Source organism: Mirounga leonina, unplaced genomic scaffold, assembly GCF_011800145.1.
Source record: "Mirounga leonina isolate KUSES-001 unplaced genomic scaffold, KU_Mleo_1.0 Mir_125, whole genome shotgun sequence".
NCBI lineage: Eukaryota > Metazoa > Chordata > Mammalia > Carnivora > Phocidae > Mirounga > Mirounga leonina.
Window position 1 is genome coordinate 21761484 of NW_023270305.1, and position 21287 is coordinate 21782770.

The 21287-nt window shown below is 38.6% G+C and overlaps 1 long non-coding RNA gene across 2 annotated transcripts in view; it reads right to left on the bottom strand.

Annotated features, from left to right (window-relative positions):
- LOC118007761 overlaps window positions 1-14857 on the bottom strand; it is a 101074-nt gene extending 86217 nt beyond the window's left edge. For both annotated transcript variants that reach the window (XR_004678478.1, XR_004678479.1), the window contains exons 1-4: window positions 14737-14857; window positions 4332-4471; window positions 2343-2388; window positions 1052-1160 (exon numbers count right to left, since the gene is read on the bottom strand). This is a non-coding gene — a long non-coding RNA (uncharacterized LOC118007761). The remainder of the gene's footprint in view (window positions 1-1051; window positions 1161-2342; window positions 2389-4331; window positions 4472-14736) is intronic.
- Between the last annotated feature and the right edge of the window lie 6430 nt (window positions 14858-21287).

The following is a 21287-nucleotide window of genomic DNA, read 5'->3' on the forward strand; positions in this document are numbered from 1 at the left end:
TTTAAAGGTGATGCCAATATGGCAATTTTTTAACTATTAACAGAACTGGGTGGGAAGGTATTCCAGAGTTATATTATTCTTGTTTATTTTCAGGATGCTTAAAATTTTTCCTAATTTTATGTAATATATAAACATTCCCAGCTCCCCACATGGAAAGCTTAGCCTTGCTACTGGGAGTGGGAGCAAGGAATCTCTGACACTAAGTCAAGTGGCTGAGATCTGGTTGCCTTTACTTCTTCTGTGACCTTGAGCTGGTCATTTCACCTCAAGGATTTTCTCACCTATAAAATCTGAGAATCAGACTAGATGATTGAGGTTCTTCACTCTCAAATTTTACGACCAAGTCTACTCTTTGGCAGCTAAAAAAGATGGGGCTAATTTTAATGCATATTGTCTGCCCCGTATCTTGCATATATAACTGATTGCAAATGCCTAGAAGCTAAAATAAAGGGTCAAAAAAGTGCCATCTGTTTCTATTACCAATTACTTTATGAAGCTGCCTCAAGTTTTAAAAAAAATTTAGTGAAAAACAGAAGTTGGCAGAAAATGTGCTGTAAACAATATCACCCCCACACATTTATTGAATAATTCATAACCAATATGTGGTAGAAGCATAATTTTTAAATGACATTTCCCCCAAATACCTGAGTTTTCTGACATCAGTAGCAAATGATTTAGTTGGCATTATTTTGAAAGTCACAGTGTTTAAAGATTAACATCTCAAATTTAAATTTATTTTATTCTTATCAATTTCCTTTGAATCAATTTTACTGTTTTATATTGGAATGAAATATTTGCCACAGTTGACTATCCCCCCTTATTGCTTTTCACGTATCCATTTTATATATTCTTTATCCAGTGTTTTTCCCATTGAAACATTCCATTTTTCCTCACCAATGAGACCCTTCACTTTTATTCAAACTGCATAAAATAATCTTGTAATTTGATAATATAAGAATATTCTATTTAATTATAGAAGGAGAAATATTACTTCCATGATTTTCAATCTGACACAATGAAAAGCATAATTGTTTCATTTTATTTTACTCACCTGGTCAGTACTAGCTCCATCACTGAAGAGCCTGGTGATATTGGTCATTACTCAATCTCTGCATATTGCGGCCTCCTTATCTGTACCATGTATCAACAGAGCAAGAGTTCTGAAAATTAGAGATAAAAATAAAATCAATATATTAAGTCCTCACTATTTATTAGTCATTACTATTATTGCTATTACTGTCGCCAGTGTTGTTTTATTGAAGACTGTTGACCTACTTTGGATTTGCTGCAGATCCCCAGAGTAGGGATATTACAACAGAGAGAGCCTGGCTGAGGGAATAAGACAGGTGGCAGGTTCTAGAGATGAACTGCCTGACCTCAAACCCAACTCTGCCACTTATGGATGGGGAAGTCTTGAGTCAATTATAGAACTTCTCGAAGCCTCAGTGTTCTAGGCTTCAAAAGAAGGCTAGTAACAGTACCTACTTTACTGGGTTTAGTATAGAAATTTCTTTAGTGCCAACCACTTAGTAAGTGCTCAATAAATAGTAGCTATTAGCACTTAAAATTTATTCTTCTTTACTATAAAAGCAACACAAGTTTATTCTAAAACTCAAAGAAGAGCTTTTTTAACTATAATAATACAAAAAATTCAATTTGTTTTACACAAAACGACTAAGTGTTTCTCAGTTTGCACAATCCCAGATAAGTAGTCTACACCGCAGAGTTAGCCAAAATCTTATGTAGCTTTCTCCTAGCACCTAGTGTGTTCCCAACTATCTAAATATTCCTTTCTCATTCTGAAATGATTATCTTACAGGAGAAAACCTCCATCATCTCCACAAAATCTGAACATCCTTTCTTCTTGTCCCAACTAAAAAAGCAAAATGCATGCAGACTCAAATGCAAAACTGTTGGTGCATTTTATTCTGTGGTCTGTGTTTGTAGTCCCAATTCTAGATACATCCACAGACTGTATAACATCTGGTGGGAAACCTTTCCAATAATCTAGGTCTTTGGCATCATGTTGAAAAATTGGATGATTGATTGTTCCTGCCATTTTTATAAATCCAGATGTTTAGATTTCCTGAAGGCCTGGCCCAAGTGTTGGTTTGTTCTTGGAAAGAGATTGCAGCCTGAGCATCATGAAATTCAGAGATTTATTTGATAAACCTACTCAGCAAAGTGCCCTGTATACTTAATCTCATAAATGCTACTTGATTTGTTATTCAACCAAACTGTTCATTGAAAAGGCATTGAAAGGATTCTAAAGATGCTATACTCAGGAAGTGTATTAGCAACAGGGTACAAAAATGAATAAACAATCATTAAATGGCACTTACGCATTTTAGGTACAGACTCCAGACTTCCGTAGATTCACTTCATGGCCTGAAAAAGACGTAGTTAAGTTTATCTTATGGTTGAGTTGTGTTCTCAATGCCCTGTTGGTAGTTCAAATAAATTTACCCACTAGCAAAAGTTATAAAGGATGGTAAAGCTCCAAGGCCAGTCCACAAAAATCTACTTAACTGGCAGCAAAGCTGCATGTTATTAACCAATTCCCAGAGCTCTGCCTTCAGTCTCCTTGGTCCTGCTGTCCCAGGACTTTAAGAGACAGCATCCTGACCCCTAAACTACTCTAAGCTGAGGCTTTCCTAAGCTATAACCCCTGATCTCAGCAACTTCAGACCCTGAAGGGCTGACCAGCTGTGGAGAACAGGGCCTCAGGGAGGTTCTGTTGCTAGGCAGCCTCCACCTCAGGAAAGCAAGATTTAAAACATGTGGACACACCAGTAATATTTACTGCCTTAATTTTCCCTCCAGTTTATACTTCTCAGTATCTAATTTTATAACACCCAGTATTTCCCACTTTTAATGTCTTTCTAGTCTTATTTTTTTATTCTTAGTCTTTTAGTGGTCAATCTTTTAAAGACGAACCTGAGGAATTTTAATTTGCAATAATAAACCCACAGTGGTTCATAAATTTGGTTCCTCCTTCCCTAACACCAACAAATTGAGTCCTGGAATTACCAATAAATGACCAAAAATATGAAAAATGTTGGCAATTCAATGTGAATTAAAGAAAAGAAAAATTAAGGAAACCTCACATATATTGAATGTCACATTATCTTGAAAATGTATGCATTGCATATCTTTATTTATTATTTTCTGGTTCATTCTCAGCTCAGGCATCTATTCCCAGAGCCTTCCCTTATCCCACCTCCATCTCCGGGTTTATTATGTGTCTCCTCTGTTTCTATACTTTTTTATGCCTCTCCGTGTAATTGCCTTTACCACATTGCATTCAAATGTCTATGTATAGACCTGTCTCTTCAATTAGACCACAACCTTCTTGAAGGCAAGAATTTTTACTTCTCTCTCCTCTTATCCCCAGCACTTAACACCTGTATATAGAAAGTGCTCAAAAAGCTTTTATGAATAAATTAGCCTCTATGAGGTACCAAACATTATGATACATACTTTATAAATAACATAATCTATAAATATGTTAAAATTATAAGTATTATCACATTTAATTCCAGCAAAAACATTGTGAAATAGGTATGACAATTGCCAGTGTAATGGAGCAATAATCAAGCAATCAGAAAGGGTCAGAACTGGAACTGAAAGCCAGGGGAAAGATCTCCAAAGCCCAGTGTCCACCACTGTTTCCCATTGCTTGTGAGCTATTGGCACTGCAGGATGATGCATTATTCAATTTTTTCCAAAATAAGCCCATCTACTTGTTCTCTTCCATTAATAGGTAACCAAGAATCAGTAAGGTTTGCTTGTAATTATCTTATCTTAGACATTACACTTAAGAGGCTAGTCAAGTGCACATTTTTCTATTGATGTCCAAGTGACAGGATTCACCATGCACCTTCAATATAATAGCTGAGAGATAACACCACCAGAAATCTCATGGGGCCCTTGAGTATGAGCTGCATAGGCTATACATGAAAAACCCTGCCTTCTAAAATCTGGGTTTTATCAGCTGTTAAAAGGGTTTGGAGATAATGAAGATCCTTCTGGCCCTTGTGGGCACCATCATCATGAATTCATAGATGAAACAGAGTCTGCACACACATTTGGAAAACACCACTGGCTTGTATTCTCTGTAGTCTTACATTTTCCAGTCACAGATTCCAGGATCAAAGAAGAAGTCTGGAATAATCAATAACAACAGCTGGATAAGACAGAAAAGCAGAACTCACTCATTTCCAAATGGCAACAAAATGATAAGGAGAACAAGTTTCAGGACCCCAGTGCCCTGTTCCAGACAGTGACAAGATTAAAAAAGATAAGACATGGCTGCCAAGGAGAGGAATTACCTCAGAGAACTTGGAAGGTGACTCCAAGACACATGGTCAGAGCATGGGTTTCCAGTCAATTCTTTAGTCCAGATGCAAGATGAGGCCTGCCCTTGGGGAACATTGTGAAGGCTCTAGATTAGCATAGGAGTTTGAGACATCTGGAAAAAGTAGGGCAAAAATAAAGGCCGTTTCTTGGTGAAAAGAAAACCCAGCGTGATATGGGCTAAGGAAGGAGGGATTATTCAGTATATTTGAATCATGAGATCATTTTTAAGAAGGGATTCATCCATGTCTACCAATTTTAATTGAATTTTTACCTCCAGTACTCTTTGTGGAATATTACAGCCCATTTTGGGATACATACGGAGGAAATCCATGTTCCCAGGTGATCTAGGGAATCTCATCCAAATAAAGATCCCCACCCTTTTACTCGGGTAATTCAAACTGGTGACAACTTCTCTGCTGGTGTATGTCCAGATTCAGCTTTCAGTCAAGGGAGCTGTTTCTGTCTAGTTCCCTTGCCCACAGTAAGCCTAAAACCTTGGCCCAACAAAGGAACTGGGAATTGGACTCCTCATGTAAACAAAAATCCTTTATCTAAAATCTGATTCTTTAGTGAAGAGGAAAATCTTTCCTTTAGTCCAATAGTAAAGTCACCCACTCCCTCTCTGTCCCTCCTTCCTTCTGTCTCTCCCTGCTTTGTTTTTTCTAAGTAATATTTTATAAGTGACAACAGGTTGCAGAAGACTGTGCTTAGCATTACCATATATCTACAGCTCAAGACAATAAATTCAAACAATAAAGGAGGATTTGTGACCACTGAGAAGAAACAGCAAAAAAAAAAAAAAATCACCTAAAAAAATGTAACAAGATGCAGATTTTGCTAAACTTTTTTGAAAGCCTTCTATGCTATACAGAGTGCTTATGTGGTGTGATAGTGATAACATCCTGAGTTGCAAATCATGGCAACCCAATCTAAACTAATACATGAAAGTCAAGGGAATTCATTAGAAAGCCTCTAAAGAGTGGCACCACACCTAGAGGGAAGACTCAGGAATGGAGCTGGGAACAGGGTGTCCTTCTGACCCAGACGATTTTGTAGGGAACCAGAACAGGTCCTCTCTCTTCCAATCTGTTTTCCTGTTTATCTGCTTGATTCTTCTTTCTAACTGCAGACCTTCCTCTGCCCATAAGTTCACAGGACAGGCCATGGTCACCACTAGCCACTCAGTTTTATGCTCTGCTGTACAAGTACTCAGAGGGAGACATCTCTCTGGTCTCCCAGTCTGTCTGTGTCCGTCTCTCTCCCATAGTTTCTATCTAGGCCTTAAATGAGTCACTGGATTAAGTAGTCCCAAATTAAGCTTGAAGATAGTGAATGGCCAATAATACAGCTTAGCTGATTTCAGAAAAACATACGACAAAATTTTCATGCTGTCATTAAAGATAAGATGGTAAAAGAGGAAACAAATGATAATACATTAAAACCACAGAGTTTTCAGCACCGAAAAGTACACTGGTTTGCAAATCCATGACTGGAATAACAAAGACCTACAAAGAAATATGAGAACAGCAAGAAAACAAAAATATGACTAAATATATGTGCTGTGTGTGTGTGGCTGTTATGTGTGTGAGTTGGACCCTCTGGGATGCAGACAGAGATGAAATTAGGAGCACAGAAAGCCTGGGGCAGGATAAGGCTATGACAGATGAAAGGAGGATGCAGGACCGGGCAGGTGGGCAAAGCTCAGATCACCATGTGGATCTGACCAAGTTTCACACAAACTAAAACGGCTGCTCCAGAGCAAAGATTGCCTGTTCGAGGAGGCCAGTGTTGGACAGGAATGGCCAGGCCCTAGTACACCTGTTGTGCTCAGTTATCAGGGGGTTTCCAAAAAGTGCACAGCCCTGGCTGAAAAGCGGAGCTGGATCCTGAAGGCGTAACGGCAGGAAATGGTCTAACTGCACTCCCCTTGCAGCTGAATAGCAAATTCCTTCTTGAAGAGAGATTTAAGTGGCACAACTCTACTTTAGCAGTACATAAAAGTAGAATGATAAGAAGGTGGATACAAGCCTGTATTCCCACCGGCAGAGAGAGCATGTTCATTTTTTTTCTTTTTTTGCACCTTTACCAACTCTGAATATTATGATATGTGGTTGGTTTTTTTTTAGATTTTCAAGTTTTCTGTACATATCATTAAAAAGATTGTTTTTAACTTCATAGTTATGGGGACACAAAAATGTAGAATGAGATTTATCGTTTTTACTTGCCCAGAATCTATCCCTCTTTGTAGGAGCACCCCAATCTCTATTCTGGGAGAGTCACCTCTCCTGTACATTGTACTGTGTTAATGTCAATGGAAGAGAAACACCAGTATTATGGCCTAAACTGTGTCCCCCCTCCACCAAAATTCATATGTTGAAGTCTTAATCCCTAGTTCTTCAGAACATAACCATCTTTGGAGATAGAGTCTTTAAAGGTGTACATTAAAATGAGGTCACGAGGGTGGGCCCTAATCCTGTGACTGGTGTCTTTGTAAGGAGAGAACATTTAGACCCTGACAGGTACAGCAGAAAGACGTTGTGAAGACATCAGGAAAGTATGACCAGCTACATGCCAGAGATCCCTCCCTCACAGCCCTCAGAAGGAACCAACCCAACTGACACATGGATGGACTTCTAGCCTCTACAGCTGCGAGGAAATACATTTGTGTTGTTTAGGCCACCTAGTCTGTGGTACTTTGTTACCGTCACGCTAGAAAATTAATATAGCCAACTTTCTGCTTCCCACTGTGAAGGAAGAGAGGAACACTTCCTCTACCAGCTATAGCTGAGACAAAGCTTGTGATTTGAGCTCAGCCAATCAGAAGCCAACTCCACACACTGACTCCCATCCTTTTTTTTTTCCTTTTTTTTTTTTTTATTATGTTATGTTAGGCACGTATTGCATGGAGCACTGGGTGTTATATGCAAACAGTGAATCATGGAACACTGCATCAAAAACTAATGATGTACTGTATGATGGTGACTGACTGACTCCCATCCTGATGGGGATCAAAAGATAGAGCACACTTGCAGGTCATACCTGGCTGCTAAAGTGTGAGTAGCAGTGGCTCTCTGCCCAGGTCGTTCTGGCTGGGGACAGCTTTCTATGCCCCCTGACTCTTTAAACAGCACCCCTACCTACAGCCTGCCCCCTTCTCATGAGCATTCTCCTCCCCACTAATATCCTTCCAGCAAATTCCCCTGTCAGGATCACTTCTGCAGCTTCCAAATAGGAACCCCAACTGATACAAAAAGCTTACCCATCATTAAATAAATCACTTTGGCAGCAAAACTTAGGGTGGAGAAACTGTTCATTGGTCAGGTAACAAACATAAACATATCATTTACCTCCCTTCAAAAAAAAAACTCCAAAAGGTAAATATAAATATAAAATCGCCTTCTCCAATGACTCAAGATGCAAATTTTGAGACTACTAAGAAAGATTTTCCCCCAACTGTATAGAGACATGCATGTTTTTTCACATTTTTAACCACTTCCTATAAACCAAAATTTTAATACATTTGCCCTTGCCTTCTTCCTAATTTAACTTCAGCAAATTACGGGTAAAGATTTGTGAAATTGACTACATGTTTCACAATTTGTTGTGGTATTTAAGCGATTGGGTTTTTTTGGTCCAAATTTTCCATTCCTGTTTTGAGAAAGAATGACATAACCCCATTTCTTCCTGCACCACCCCACAGACCAGAGCCCAGAAACAAAAAAAATCACATTATCTCAAAAATCTCAATTAATACAACTAACTGAACAATACCTGGATTTGCTGGGGCGCCTGCGTGGCTCAGTTGGTTAAGCGACTGCCTTCGGCTCAGGTCATGATCCTGGAGCCCCAGGATTGAGTCCCACGTCGGGCTCCCTGCTCAGCAGGGAGTCTGCTTCTCTCTCTGACCCTCCCCCCTCTCATGCTCTCTATCTCATTCTCTCTCTCAAATAAATAAATAAAATCTTAAAAAAAAAAATACCTGGATTTGCTTCTAGTTAAAAAACTTTATTATTTAACTAGAAGCAAATGGGCGGGGGGGGGAATGGCAGAGAGAGCATCTTAAGCTGGCTTCCACGCCCAGTGCGAAGCTCTACGCGGGGCTCGATCTCACAACCCTGAGATAATGACATGAGCCAAAATGAAGAGTCGGGTGCTTAACCAATGAAGCCACCCAGGTGCCCCTACTTTGGTGTAATTTTAACCATATGATGTCTAGGCTCATTTCTCAAATTTCACCTGGAGTAAACTCCCATCATAGATTCAAATTGTCATTCTCAAGTTCTGTATCTGTGTTCTAGGGCTGCCATAAGAAACTACCACAGACTGAGTGAGTGGCTTAAAACAAAAATGTATTGTCTCACGGTTCTAGAGGCTAGAAATATGACATCAAGGCATCAGCAAGGCCATGCTCTCTCCAAAGGCTCTCGGGAAGAATGCTTCCTTGAATCTGCTGACTACTGGTGGTTGCCAGCAACACGTGGCATTCGTGGGCTTATGGCTACATCGCTGCAGCCTTTGCCCCCAGTCTTCACGTGGCTTCTGCTGTGCATGTGCCTGTCTGTCTGCTCTTCTTATAAAGACACAGCAGTGGGTTGTAACTCACCCTAATCCAGCATGACTGCATCTTAATTTAACTAATTACACCTGCAAAGACTTTATTTCCAAATAAGGTTACCTACTGAAGTTCCAGGTAGACATTTTTTGAAGGGGGGAGAGGAGAATTCCATGCAACCCAATACGTGTTCAAACTGTCATGAATTCTGAAACACTTCATGCTGAATGAGCTTGTGCTATTCTTGAATCCTAAGCCTATGCCCATAATTCTGAGAGCAAATGGAAGAACCATGCAGATGAGAAATGGGAAGGGAAGTGGAAGTGTTGTATTTGGGCAATGCAGAAAACCTCGAGGTCTGGAGCAGGAATAAAGAATAAGGGAGTTTAGATTTTTCTGAAGCAAAATACAAGACAAGGGACCTTCTGTAAAATTGGTGTGATTTTTTATATCTGTAACTTTTACATTCTTAGATGTCCTGGTCCCAGGTACCAATATGTGCATGATATATCTCTGAAAACATATATATTAACATTAGTTCACTTTCCTTGTAATCAAAGATAACGTTACCAAGAAAGCAACCTATTTGTGTTTATAGATGTGGACTTTGGGTCATCTCCCTATGAACAGCCACTTCCTGGCATCCCACTGCAGCTGATTATTGAAAGCTGGAATGATTCCCAGGAAAGTGTATTGGAATTTACTTTATTTTCTCATTAAAGTCAGGCAATTGCAGTATATAGTATAAATTATGCCACCACTTAAATTATATGTTTTCCTTTAACCAAGGGAGAATTCTTTTCTATTGTAATCTTCACAAGTTGTCTATAAATCCATAAATGAAAGGGAGAGCTTTAAAAAATATTCCCAAATAAATATCAGTGTGAGATTTTTGCAATATGCTAGCATTACATTTAATCTTGCCTCATTGAGAAATGACTATTCCACATAAGTGATTTTTCTAGTTAATTGTCAGCAACTGCTGATAGAGTTCTTTTTCTCTGAAATTTTAACTGTTTTGATGAGACTACTCCTTAAATGTATTACACTTGCCTGCATTGGTGAATAGAGCATGGTAGATTATATTTAACTTTTTTCTCATTTCAATGAAAGTTACACATTTGTAGTGGGTTAAATGGTGCCCCCCCACAAAAGATATGTTCATATCTGGTATGGACTGAATTGTGTCCCCTGCCAAAATTCACATGTTGAAGCCCTAATCCCCAGTACATCAGAATATGACTATATTTGGAGATGAGGTCTTTAAGGAGGAAATTAAATTAAAAGGTGGCCTGTACAGTGGGCCAATCTGAGTAGTGTCCTTATAAGAAGAGGAAATGTGAACACACAAAGAGACACCAAGGGCAGGTGTGTGCAGTGGAAAGAACTTGTAAGAGATGCAGCAAGAAGGCAGCTGTCTACAAGCCAAGGGGAGGGGCCTTAGGAGAAACCAAACCTGCCAACACCTTGATCTTAAGCTTCCAGCCTCCAGGACTGTGATATAATCAATTTCTATTGTTTAAGCTGCCCAGCTTGCAGTATTTGTTTTGGCAGCCCTAGCAAACGAAGATAATGTCTTAATGAATAGGACCTTATGTGGGCAGAAGAATGGATAGTACTTTATACCACGAGAAATATGATGAAGGATCTTGAAGACAAAGAGCTTATCCTAGATCATCTGTGTGGGACCTAAATGCCATCACAAGTATCATCATGAGAGAGGCAGATGGAATTTAGAGACAGACACAGAGCGGAAGATGTTGCCACCACAAGCCAAGGAATGCCGACGGCCACTGGAAGGTGGGAGAGGCAGGGAACAAAATCTCTCCTAGAGGCTTAGGAACAAGTGTGGCCCTTGCCAACTTCCAGTCCTCAGAACTGAGAGAAAAAAACTTTCTTTGAAGTCACCAAAATTGTGTTAATTTGTTATGGCAGTCAAAAGAAACTGATACAATGGTATACTTGGTTTTAATACCATGATATCCTCATGACTTGTAACACATGGAGTTTCTGTTTGACTCCAGACTACACTGTGTTTGTGATAGTACTGGGAGGACAGTTCACCCTTGAACTACACAGGTTTGAGTTATGTAGGTCCACTTATATGTGGATTGTACTGTAAATGTATTTTCTCTTGCCTGTGGGGTTTTTTTTTTAAGACTATTTATTTATTTGACAGAGAGAGACACAGTGAGAGAGGGAACACAAGCAGGGGGAGTGGGAGAGGGAGAAGCAGGCTTCCCGCCGAGCAGGGAGCCCGATGCGGGACTCGATCCCAGGACCCTGGGATCATGACCTGAGGCTGAAGGCAGAAGCTTAACGACTGAGCCACCCAGGCGCCCCTCCTGTGGTTTTCTTGATAACATTTTCTTTTCTCTAGCTTACTGTATCTTAAGAATACAGTATGTAATACATATAACATAAAAAATATGTGTTAATCCACTGTTTATGTTATCAGTAAGGCTTCTGATCCACAGTGGGCTCTTTGTAATTAGGTTTGGGGGGAATCAAAAGTTATACGCAGATTTTTGACTGTGCAGAGGGTGGGAGCCTCTAACCCCCATGTTTTTCAAGGATCAACTGTACTTGTTCTTTTTCTGATAGGATCACTAGTAAATATTGTTTTCAGGGATTCATCCATTTAACATAACTCATTCATCCATTTAACATAAACACACCACAAATTATTTTTGAGAGTCAAGTTTCTTCTGAGCTTCCCTATTACCCCACCATCTTCCCTTCCTCAATTTTTCTGATCTATTTTTTTCTGAAATTTAATAAATAAAGGTCTGTATACTTTTAAATTAAATTGGCTTTAAATCAATATTAGACCATTAAGGGCAACTCCATCTGCAAAGTTCATGGCTTTGTAAGCATCATTTCCCTTTCCTGACATCATCTCCTTTAACTTTTAGTTAGCTTTTATATTGCTTACCACATTTTTGAGGATGCCAGGAGTTTTCTGGAAGTCTGATCACCAGCTTTGAACACACTAACACATTAGTGTAAATTTATCAAAGTAACTTCCTAAAAAAAATTATTTTATTTTTCCCCAAAAGGAAATTTTATCTTCTAAGTGTGCTATTTAGTCTCTTTGTTGATTTTTTCCCCCTGTTTAAAATCTTTACAATCTAGCACAATCATGTTAATTCATTTGAAGCCAAAGGATAGAGTCTGGCTTACCAACATAAAGTTATTTTCAAAAAATTAAATTTGCTTCAGTATAATTTTATCTGAACACAGAATTGCAGTGCTTAACAAAGAAAAAACTCTTTGGAAAAATATTGTAATAGTATAAAAATTTCACTATGTTAATTAGTAACCAAGGTCATAACATAGTCAACCAACCTCAGTCTTATAAATATTTAATATGTAGCTACTTGATGTCATGCACTCTACTAAGAGCTAAGTGCTAGGGATTCATATATAGTATGAATATATATGAATATAACATGATTTCATTTAATATATAGTATTTATGAATATTCTATGCATATTAATATACATAATATATGAAAGAATCTCTGGTTCTACAGAGTTTGGGGAGTAAAAGTTAGCCAGTTGTCTTAGATTATAAATGAAAGGAATAAAAGGACAAGTGCCTCATGAGTAGTAGACCAAAGTCTCACTGCATGAGGTTGAGATTAGAATGAGGCTCCAACACCTGGGAAGGGAGCCTAGAAAAACCTGTGGAAGAAAACTACCTGGGGTTTCCACTTAAGTAAACTTGTGGTCCAGAGGAGACAGACTTGACCTCAAGGTCAAGAACAGGAGCAAACTATACTCTGATTGTTTTAAGTTTTTATTTAAATTCCAGTTAGTTAACACAGTGTAATATTAGTTTCAGGTGCACAACATAGCGATTCAACACTTCCATACATCACCTGGGGCTCATAACAGCAAGTGCACTCCTTCATCCCCATCACCTATTTCACCCATCCCCCCACCCATCTCCCCTCTGGTGACCATCAGTTTGTTCTCTATAGTAAGAGTCTGTTTCTTGGTATGCCTCTCTCTCTCTCTCTTTTCACTTTGCTCATTTCTTTAGTTTCTTAAATTCTACATATGAGTGAAATCATTTGTGTATTTGTCATTCCCTGACTGACTTATTTTGCTTAGCATAATACTCTCTAGCTCCATCTACATTGTTGCAAATGGCAAGATGTCATTCTTTTTATGGCTGAGTAATATTCCATTGTGTGGATATATAGATATAGATATAGTACATCTTCTTTATCCATTCATTAGTCGATGGGCACTTGGGCTGTTTCCATAACTGGCTATTGTAGATAATACTGCTATAAACATCAGGGTGCATATCCCTTTGAATTAGTGTTCTTGTATTCTTTAGGTAAATACCTAATAGTGCAATTGCTGGATCATAGGGTGGTTCTATTTTTTATTTTTTGAGGAACCTCCATACTGTTTTCCAGAGTGGCTGCACCAGTTTGCATTCCCACCAACAATGCAAGAGAGTTCCCCTTTCTCCACATTCTTACCAACACCTGTTGTTTCTTGCATTACTGATTTTATACTCTGATTTGCTGACTGGATCTGCAATATTGCCATTATCAGAGCAGGACATAAACCCCAAAGTCCCAACATAGGATCTTGGGAGCAAAGAGAAAGTAACCACTAGATAGGAGAGAATGAGAAGAGGAAGAGAAAGCAAAGAAATTCACAATCAAGATGAACCCACAAACCACAATTTAAAATGACATGAGGAACACTGAGGCTAAGAAAAATAGACAACAAAATCAACAACTGGAAGAAGGATTAATTCTAGACCAGACAGAAATAAGATTGCTATCTAAAAATCACTTTAAAATAAGTATGTTTTAGGGTCCTCAAGATATGAAGCTTTCTTCTAAAAAAATAAGAAATTACAAAATAAAAAAGTTGAAATAAAACAAGATCAGATGGCAAGAAAAAAGAACTCATTAGAAACATGGAAATAAAAATAGTCACTGAAATTAAAAAAAAAAAAATTCATCACTTGGCATATACTCTAGACCAGACAAGAGAATTGGTGAATTAGAAGAGCACACTGAAGAGGTCAAAAAGAATGCAACACAGAGAAATGATGAAATAAAACTATGAAAGACAAGTACAAAATTTCCTAAAAAAGCAAACTTAGGGAATGCATGTGGAGAGAAAGTATGAGAAGAGAAAGGTTGAGAAATTTTCCAAATTGAGGACTGAAAGTTCACTAACTGCCTAGCCAGAATACTGCAAATAAATGAAACATCACTGAGAAACAGTGTAACAAGAGGAAACATCTTAACTATAGCCAAAGTTAAGAGACATTCCTGCAGAGGAACTCAGATGGGACTGATAGCAGAATTCTCAGCAGCAACAGATCACAGAGGAGAATCTCCAAAGCACTAAACAAAAATGACTGGATCAAAAATTCTGCATAGAGCAAAACTACCAATCAAGAGTGAGGGCAAACTGGGTGGCTGGGTGGCTCAGTCAGTTAAAGCACCTGACTCTTGGTCTCAGCTCAGGTCTTGATCCTGGGCTCATGAGTTCCTGCACTGGGGTGGAGCCTACTTAAAAAAAAAAAAAAATGAAAATAACAAAAAAAAGAATGAGGACAAAGTAAGTGCATTTTTAGCCCAAAAAAATTTTAAAGGAAGAGAGAGAAGGAAAGCCCTTTCTTCCTCTTCCTGGCATTCCCTGCACCCTTTCAGCGAGCTCAGGGTGGAAGTGAGCCTCCACTCCCCAGGTCATCAAAAAGGCATCACAAAACTGTGCAGCGTAGTGCCAGTCAGTCCTCCACTTCCTCCTACCTGGGAGTCAATGAGGATCACTAAGGTACTTACCTTACCCCCGGTGCAAGAGCAGCACCCAGATGGTGCAAGGCAGCTGTCCGCTTTCACCGGGAAAGTGTGGGCGGGGCCGCCACGGAGCCGAACTTGTCCCCACCCATCCCAGTGAGGCAATTCCACTTGGCCAGGCAGTAGCAGCAGGGCCCGAGGGCTGTGAGACAACCACAGAAGGCATTAACATGCACGTGGGGATACCAGAAGGAAAAGAAAGATTTTCAACATTGTTGGCCATCAGGGAAATGCAAACTAAAACCACAAGGTGTTATCACTCTACACCTATCAGAACGACCAAAATAAAAAATAGTGATAATAACAAATGATGGTGCAGATACAGAGAAACTGGGTCACTCAGACTCATGGTAGGAATATGAGATGGTAGAGTAGCATCAGATGGATGATGTAGTCTCAAATCAGGTTCTTAGAGTTCTGGTTTTCAGAGTTCCCATTTGTTTCTGGTGAACAAAGATTCCATTTTTTTTTCCTGTAAGTTCAGGTCAGCATTTAATTTTGCATTATTTGAGTCCTCAATCTTAGAGAAACCAGAAAAACCTTTTGAATTTTCTGACAAATAAGATAGATAGAATGATAGATAGATAGATAGATCGATAGATAACAATGATAAATGCATTCAGAGATACATACATATGTGTCTATATAGATACATATGTGTGTTTAGAGACATGTATATACACACATGTGCATATAGATGTGCATATGTGTACCCATTGATAAATACACAAATATATAACTATTTTTAATATAACTATTTTTAATAGAATTTTTCTGAGAATAAAAATTTTGTCCATTTTTTGTTTTTTTCTTTTACCTTTCTAAATTAAAAAGAAGAATACAATTTTTTAAATGAATAAATAAATGCACTTTATATCATTATAACCTTCTAGGAATACAAATATTTCCTACATTTTAGCATCTATGAGCTAGCTTAAACAAACAGCAACTCAAAGATGCTTTTCCTAATTTTTTATTTCATTCCTCAGCATTATCCATATGTTGATTTTTCATTAGTTAAAATAAAACCTGGCTCTTTAAAGCTCACTACCATGTCTGATATTAGTTCTATTTGGCCAATCATTTTCTAATCTCTAAAATCTTTTCCAAAGTTATGTTTTACAAGGAGGTAATTATCCAAATTCTGGGTACTACCTGAAGACAATAGCATTGGGCAAAAGGAAATGAACCCACCACAAAAAAAATAGTTTGCTCCCTTATGAAAATTTTGAGTTATATATAACACTATTTGAAAAGCATAAATCAAATGTTAAAATTAGATTAAGGAGGTAACATCATAGAAACTTTAATGCCATACTTAGTTCTACTATTTTTACTTCGACCCTCTCATTAGTAGGCTTTATGACTTAAAAGTTATCATAAAAGACTTCAATCCCAATTTTCCTGACTTTAACATGGCCCAGAAGTGTAAAGTTCTTTCTATTTTATTCCCACTGGGGAAGTATAACAGTTATATTATTCCTGGTGAGTTTTCCCAATATTAGCATTCAATCTGAGTTAATTCAGATAACAAATCTTTGTGCTACATCTACACTCAAACTAGACAATTTTCAGGATACCATATTTTAATCAGTCATCAGGGACTCTTATCTGTCTCTAGTCTGACTGTTGCGGAGGTAATTGGCATTAACAGAGCACTGTTAATGATTCCCACTCTAATCTCAATGTCACTGAATTAGTGTATCTGAAATTGCAAATATAAAGTGACCCTGAATGTCTAACCTAAGAGGTAGTAGGGCCAGGACCCAGTTTGTATACACTTATGAAGGGAATCTTTTATAGGGATAGAAAGAAACATAATGCTTCTACTTTTCACAGGAACAAATAACAAAAGAACCATCCATGATCCCCTGGATAATCACTGATCCCAAATTTCTACCATGAACCATTGTCAGAAGAGCCAATCAAAGAACAGCTTTTTAAAGGTAAGTATATATCTATTAGGAGCTGAATTTCTAGTAGGAAGTAGAAAGGTCTTCCCTTGCACATCCATGGGACATATTGCCAATACTCCAAATCCAAGGAGAAAACTCAAACTTGTGTTGGCTTTGCATTCCCATTTCACAAGAGAGTGGAGGCAAACCATCACTCTAAAATATGGTACTGGTTAAATAAGGAAAGCTTCCAAACCACCTAAGTAATCAAGTTATTGGGAAATGACAAATACCTGTTGAAAGCAGGATGACAAATATCCAGCACAGGGATGTACTTTTATGAAGTACTCAATATTTGTTAAATTAAACTGATTAAGTTGATCTAGTACCAGTGTGCTGGTAAAAGTTTAATGACTGGGTTGGAGGCAGGGGGAGGAGAAGGAGCCCTGATTTGGAGTGTTTGCCAATTCTTATGCTGCAAATACTTCCACCATGGCCAATTTCAAGCTTCCAACATGATATCACTGAACATGGATTTGGGGAGAGATACTAACAAACAGTTCATATGAGCTGGTTCTATCACTCCACTGTGACCAAAGCACAAAAGAAGACAGTCAAAAAATATGTCTTGGGTGTCTGTTCAGTGCCAGGCTATACCTTGACGGTACTGAGCAATTTAGGCACAAGAGGTGCATTTCATTTACCTCTGTATTCATCCAGAATATTAATTATAGTGTGAATTGCATGGTAGATGCTCAAAACAGATCTGTGCACAGACTAGTAAATTCACTCTTCACTCGCAGTGTTTGTGCTTGGAATCTATTCTCCATTATTCCTTCAAGATTCACCCCAGAGTTCACCCAAACCTAAAAGCCTACATTTTTCAACTCTTTTAACAACTAGCATTGATATCCAACCAATGTTTCTATCTTTCCCTGGTGCTTCCAGCTTGCTGTTTAATCCAGTTGCTCTCAGCTTTCAATCTAGACTCCTCTCCTGGCTACATTTTTATCTCTCTCACTATTTCCTGGCCTCTGTGGCTTCCAGATTCTTCTTTTCCACATGCCATCCTAAGTAGCTCCCACCAGGTCATCAATGCAAACAGGACCCAGATCCTTAGCACACTCAAATACACCTTTTATGACTCTTTTTTTATTTTTGACTCTGAGCACTTCCTTTTGGGACTAGTAAAATTCATCCAACTTTTCTTGATTCTAGTCCCTGACCTTGAGTCTCATTCCCCAAGGCTCTTGCGGATGCTAACCGCAGCTTCTTCCCGAGAAACCTCTCAGCTTCCCTTATTGCTTCCAGCTCCTCAGGTGCATTTGCTCTTTAATTTGGCATTATGCTGAGTTACTCTTGGAAATTCCTTTTAATTAGTCATATTTTAATCTGATTTTATGTGAATATTCCCCAAGGTGTGATGCTGATTGACTCTCTTTTTTATGAGCCAAATTAATAAAATGCCCACTCAACTGATTTGCCTGTAGTACTTAATCAGTCATCCTCTTTCAAACCAAGCTCCAATCAAAGCCACATAACTTCAGATCACTGGGCTACTTCACATTGATTCTTCTTCTATTTCTTAATTCAACCACTTTATTCCATTCCTTCCCCAAAAGGTAAAGAGCAAGAATGTCATTCTGGTCTGTAAATTAAAGCCTAGAAAAAAATTAGGAAGGAAGCTGCAACTCACTTAAGTAAGCTCTGTAGGAAATATTTAAACTAAAGACCAAGAATAGGTGTAGGTGTCATCAGCTCTACTAAAATTTTCACTCTAGGATTCCTTTGGAACCTCCCTCTTCTGCCTTCTATAGCTCTTTTATAATAGCTTCTAAAGGGGTCAGGCCCTGCTCTCGTGGAGCTTGATGAAATTAGGACACAGCCAAACTCCAAGCTTAGTCAAGTCAGGCAGTGGCAAAAAAGAATTCAGATCCAGTCACCTGCTGACTTGGGAAATCTGGCCTTTGGGATCTGAAAGAGAATCAGAGGCAGCAGCTCAGAGCAGTATAGGAACTTGGAAGTTGGAGTCAGGTCACCAAGCCTAAGTCAAAAGTTCAGGAGTAAAGTCAAGGAGAGAAGGCAGAACCCTAGGTGCAGTCTCAGAAAGTAGAAGATACAATTAGATAATCAAATCAACCAAAAGAGGGGTGCCTCAGGGTCTCGAAGACCTACTGCACTCATGTCTGGTGGGGGTCTCTTCCAGCCAAATAGTTTTGATTGGGTTAACCCCTATTACCCACAGAGTCCTTGCAGAAACATGAAATTCTTTTTTTTTTAAAGATTTTATTTATTTATTTTTTAGAGAGCGAGCGAGAGAGAAACAGCATGAGAGGGGAGAGGGTCAGAGGGAGAAGTAGGCTCCCCGCTGAGCCGGGAGCCCGATGTGGGACTCGATCCCAGGACCCTGGGATCATGACCTGAGCCGAAGGCAGACGCTTAACCATCTGAGCCACCCAGGCGCCCGAAACATGAAATTCTTGAGGCCAAATGTATTATTAATTTTAGAAATAAGGGCTTATTTTTATATTTTCACATATGAATTTACTGTTTTACATTTATGAATCAGCTCATCATTTCTGTGTGAGGGTACATGAAATGTTGAAGATCTGATGAAATCTGGCACTCAAAATAAATTTCAACAAGAATAGTAGAAAGTAATCTCAGTAAAATAAATAGTATGATAAGAGATCTGGGATCTTCTAAACAGGATTTTCAGGTTCGCTTTTTTTGTTGAACAGTTTACTTTTTAGAAAAATCCAAAAATTTAAGGAAAAATATTTTAAATTGAATCTTTTTTTAGAGAGGGGGGAGGGGCAGAAGACAAAGAAGAGAGAGAATCTTAAGCAGGCTCCATGCCAAATGTGGAGCCCAATGCTGAGCTAGATCTCATGACCCTGAGATCATGACCTGAGCTGAAATCAAGAGTCAGACACTTAACCAACTGAGCCACCCAGGCACCCTTAAATTGAATCATTTTTAAAACTATTTTTTTTCAATTATTTCCCAAAATTTGGAACTTATAATCAGGTTCCAATGTCAGGAGTACACAATTTTTAAATATATATATATATTGAGCCAAATTTTGCCAAATGCTTAAAATGTACTAAAGATGTACCAGTAATCTAAAGGGCCCCAAAAAAAGGGCCTGATTTTATAGAGTTCCTGAACTGTCATTTATGTTCCCCTTCCATGAAGTCACAAAGTTCCTGGTTACCTCAATACATTGTTCCTTCTTAGGTTGCTATAAATAGAGGATTTTTAAGATTTTAGTTAGAAAATTATGAATTCTGGTTTTTAGGTGTCTGTAGGCATCAAAGTACACTTCCCAGAGGGTCAGCATTTTACAAGCAGGTGTAGAACATCAATAAATTAAAACTTAAAGTAAAAACCACCAAGTCCTTTGAGTTATGGAAATTACAAAATAAAACTTTCCCACTCTGGAGATGATATTGCTAGCATGTATTTTTAGTCATAAACATGTCACATTTCAGCATTTCACACAAATCTCCATAACCACCCTCTTTTTTCATAGAAGGGTAGAATTTGTATGCCTGGCCTTTCATGGTAATGTCTCTTAGAGGTCTCCTGGAATTAGGTGCTGGTAAACAGTATCAGGAAGATGACTATATCAAGCACTAGTCATGAACAAAGCATCAGGAGAGGTGAAACCAAGGATCACATGTCAACGATATTGTCATCTTCCACGAAGCTCACCAGAAGAGGCAAAAAATCAGCACATCCCTCATTCACTCCATTACGAAGACAACAGCTGCTTCAGGCAAATTCTACTGGGTGATCAGGCTTATGCCAGACCACCCTAGAGAAACTAAAGAAACACAAAATGAATAAATCACCTAGACAAGAGAAATTGCAATTCCCATGGCCATCTCTGGCTCAACAAGGATAATCTGATCCAATAAGTGGGGACATAATATATTTAGTGATGGAATATTGTGCTCGTTTTAAAATACTCGGACTACCTCTTTTCCCACAGTCCCTTCCTTATCAGCACCCTTTAGCTCTACGTGATAACACTAACATAACAATAGTAGGGTGCAGCAAATATTCGCAAACCTCAGCATCATAGCATGTTTCTTGGGCATGTACATGGTTGACTGCCAGTTCTACTTATCTCTGACCCTCGCTCTGGTTAGGAAAGTCTCCATTCTTGAAATAGCTCCCAACTGGTAGCATGCTACCATGCAACAGACATCAGCTGTCTCAGGAATTTTTCTTGTTTTCAGCTTAATTTCTAGGAGACTTATTTTTAGGCAACTCCCGTATTTCGGAGCAGGTTTCACATTACCACTTTGTGAAAAAGTCAATGGGCATCTATCACTAAAAGTAATTTGGAGTCATTAGGGATCAAAAAAGGGCACGGACCATTTATCACAACCTGAATTTGTTTGTATCTCACTGACCCTCCTTCCAGTAAGCATTTGCCTTACTATCCATGGAGCAGACATAATGAACAAGTTCCCATGAGCCGATTTTATGCAACCCAGTGTTAGGTAGGCAGTAAGAAGCAAAAAGTATCTTTCAATTTCACTTAGCAAGAACCCACTGTGTGCTTAAAATTTCCCTACACTATGCTAAGCATTTTGAGGCAAATACATTTCTAAAAAAGATTCTCTGACT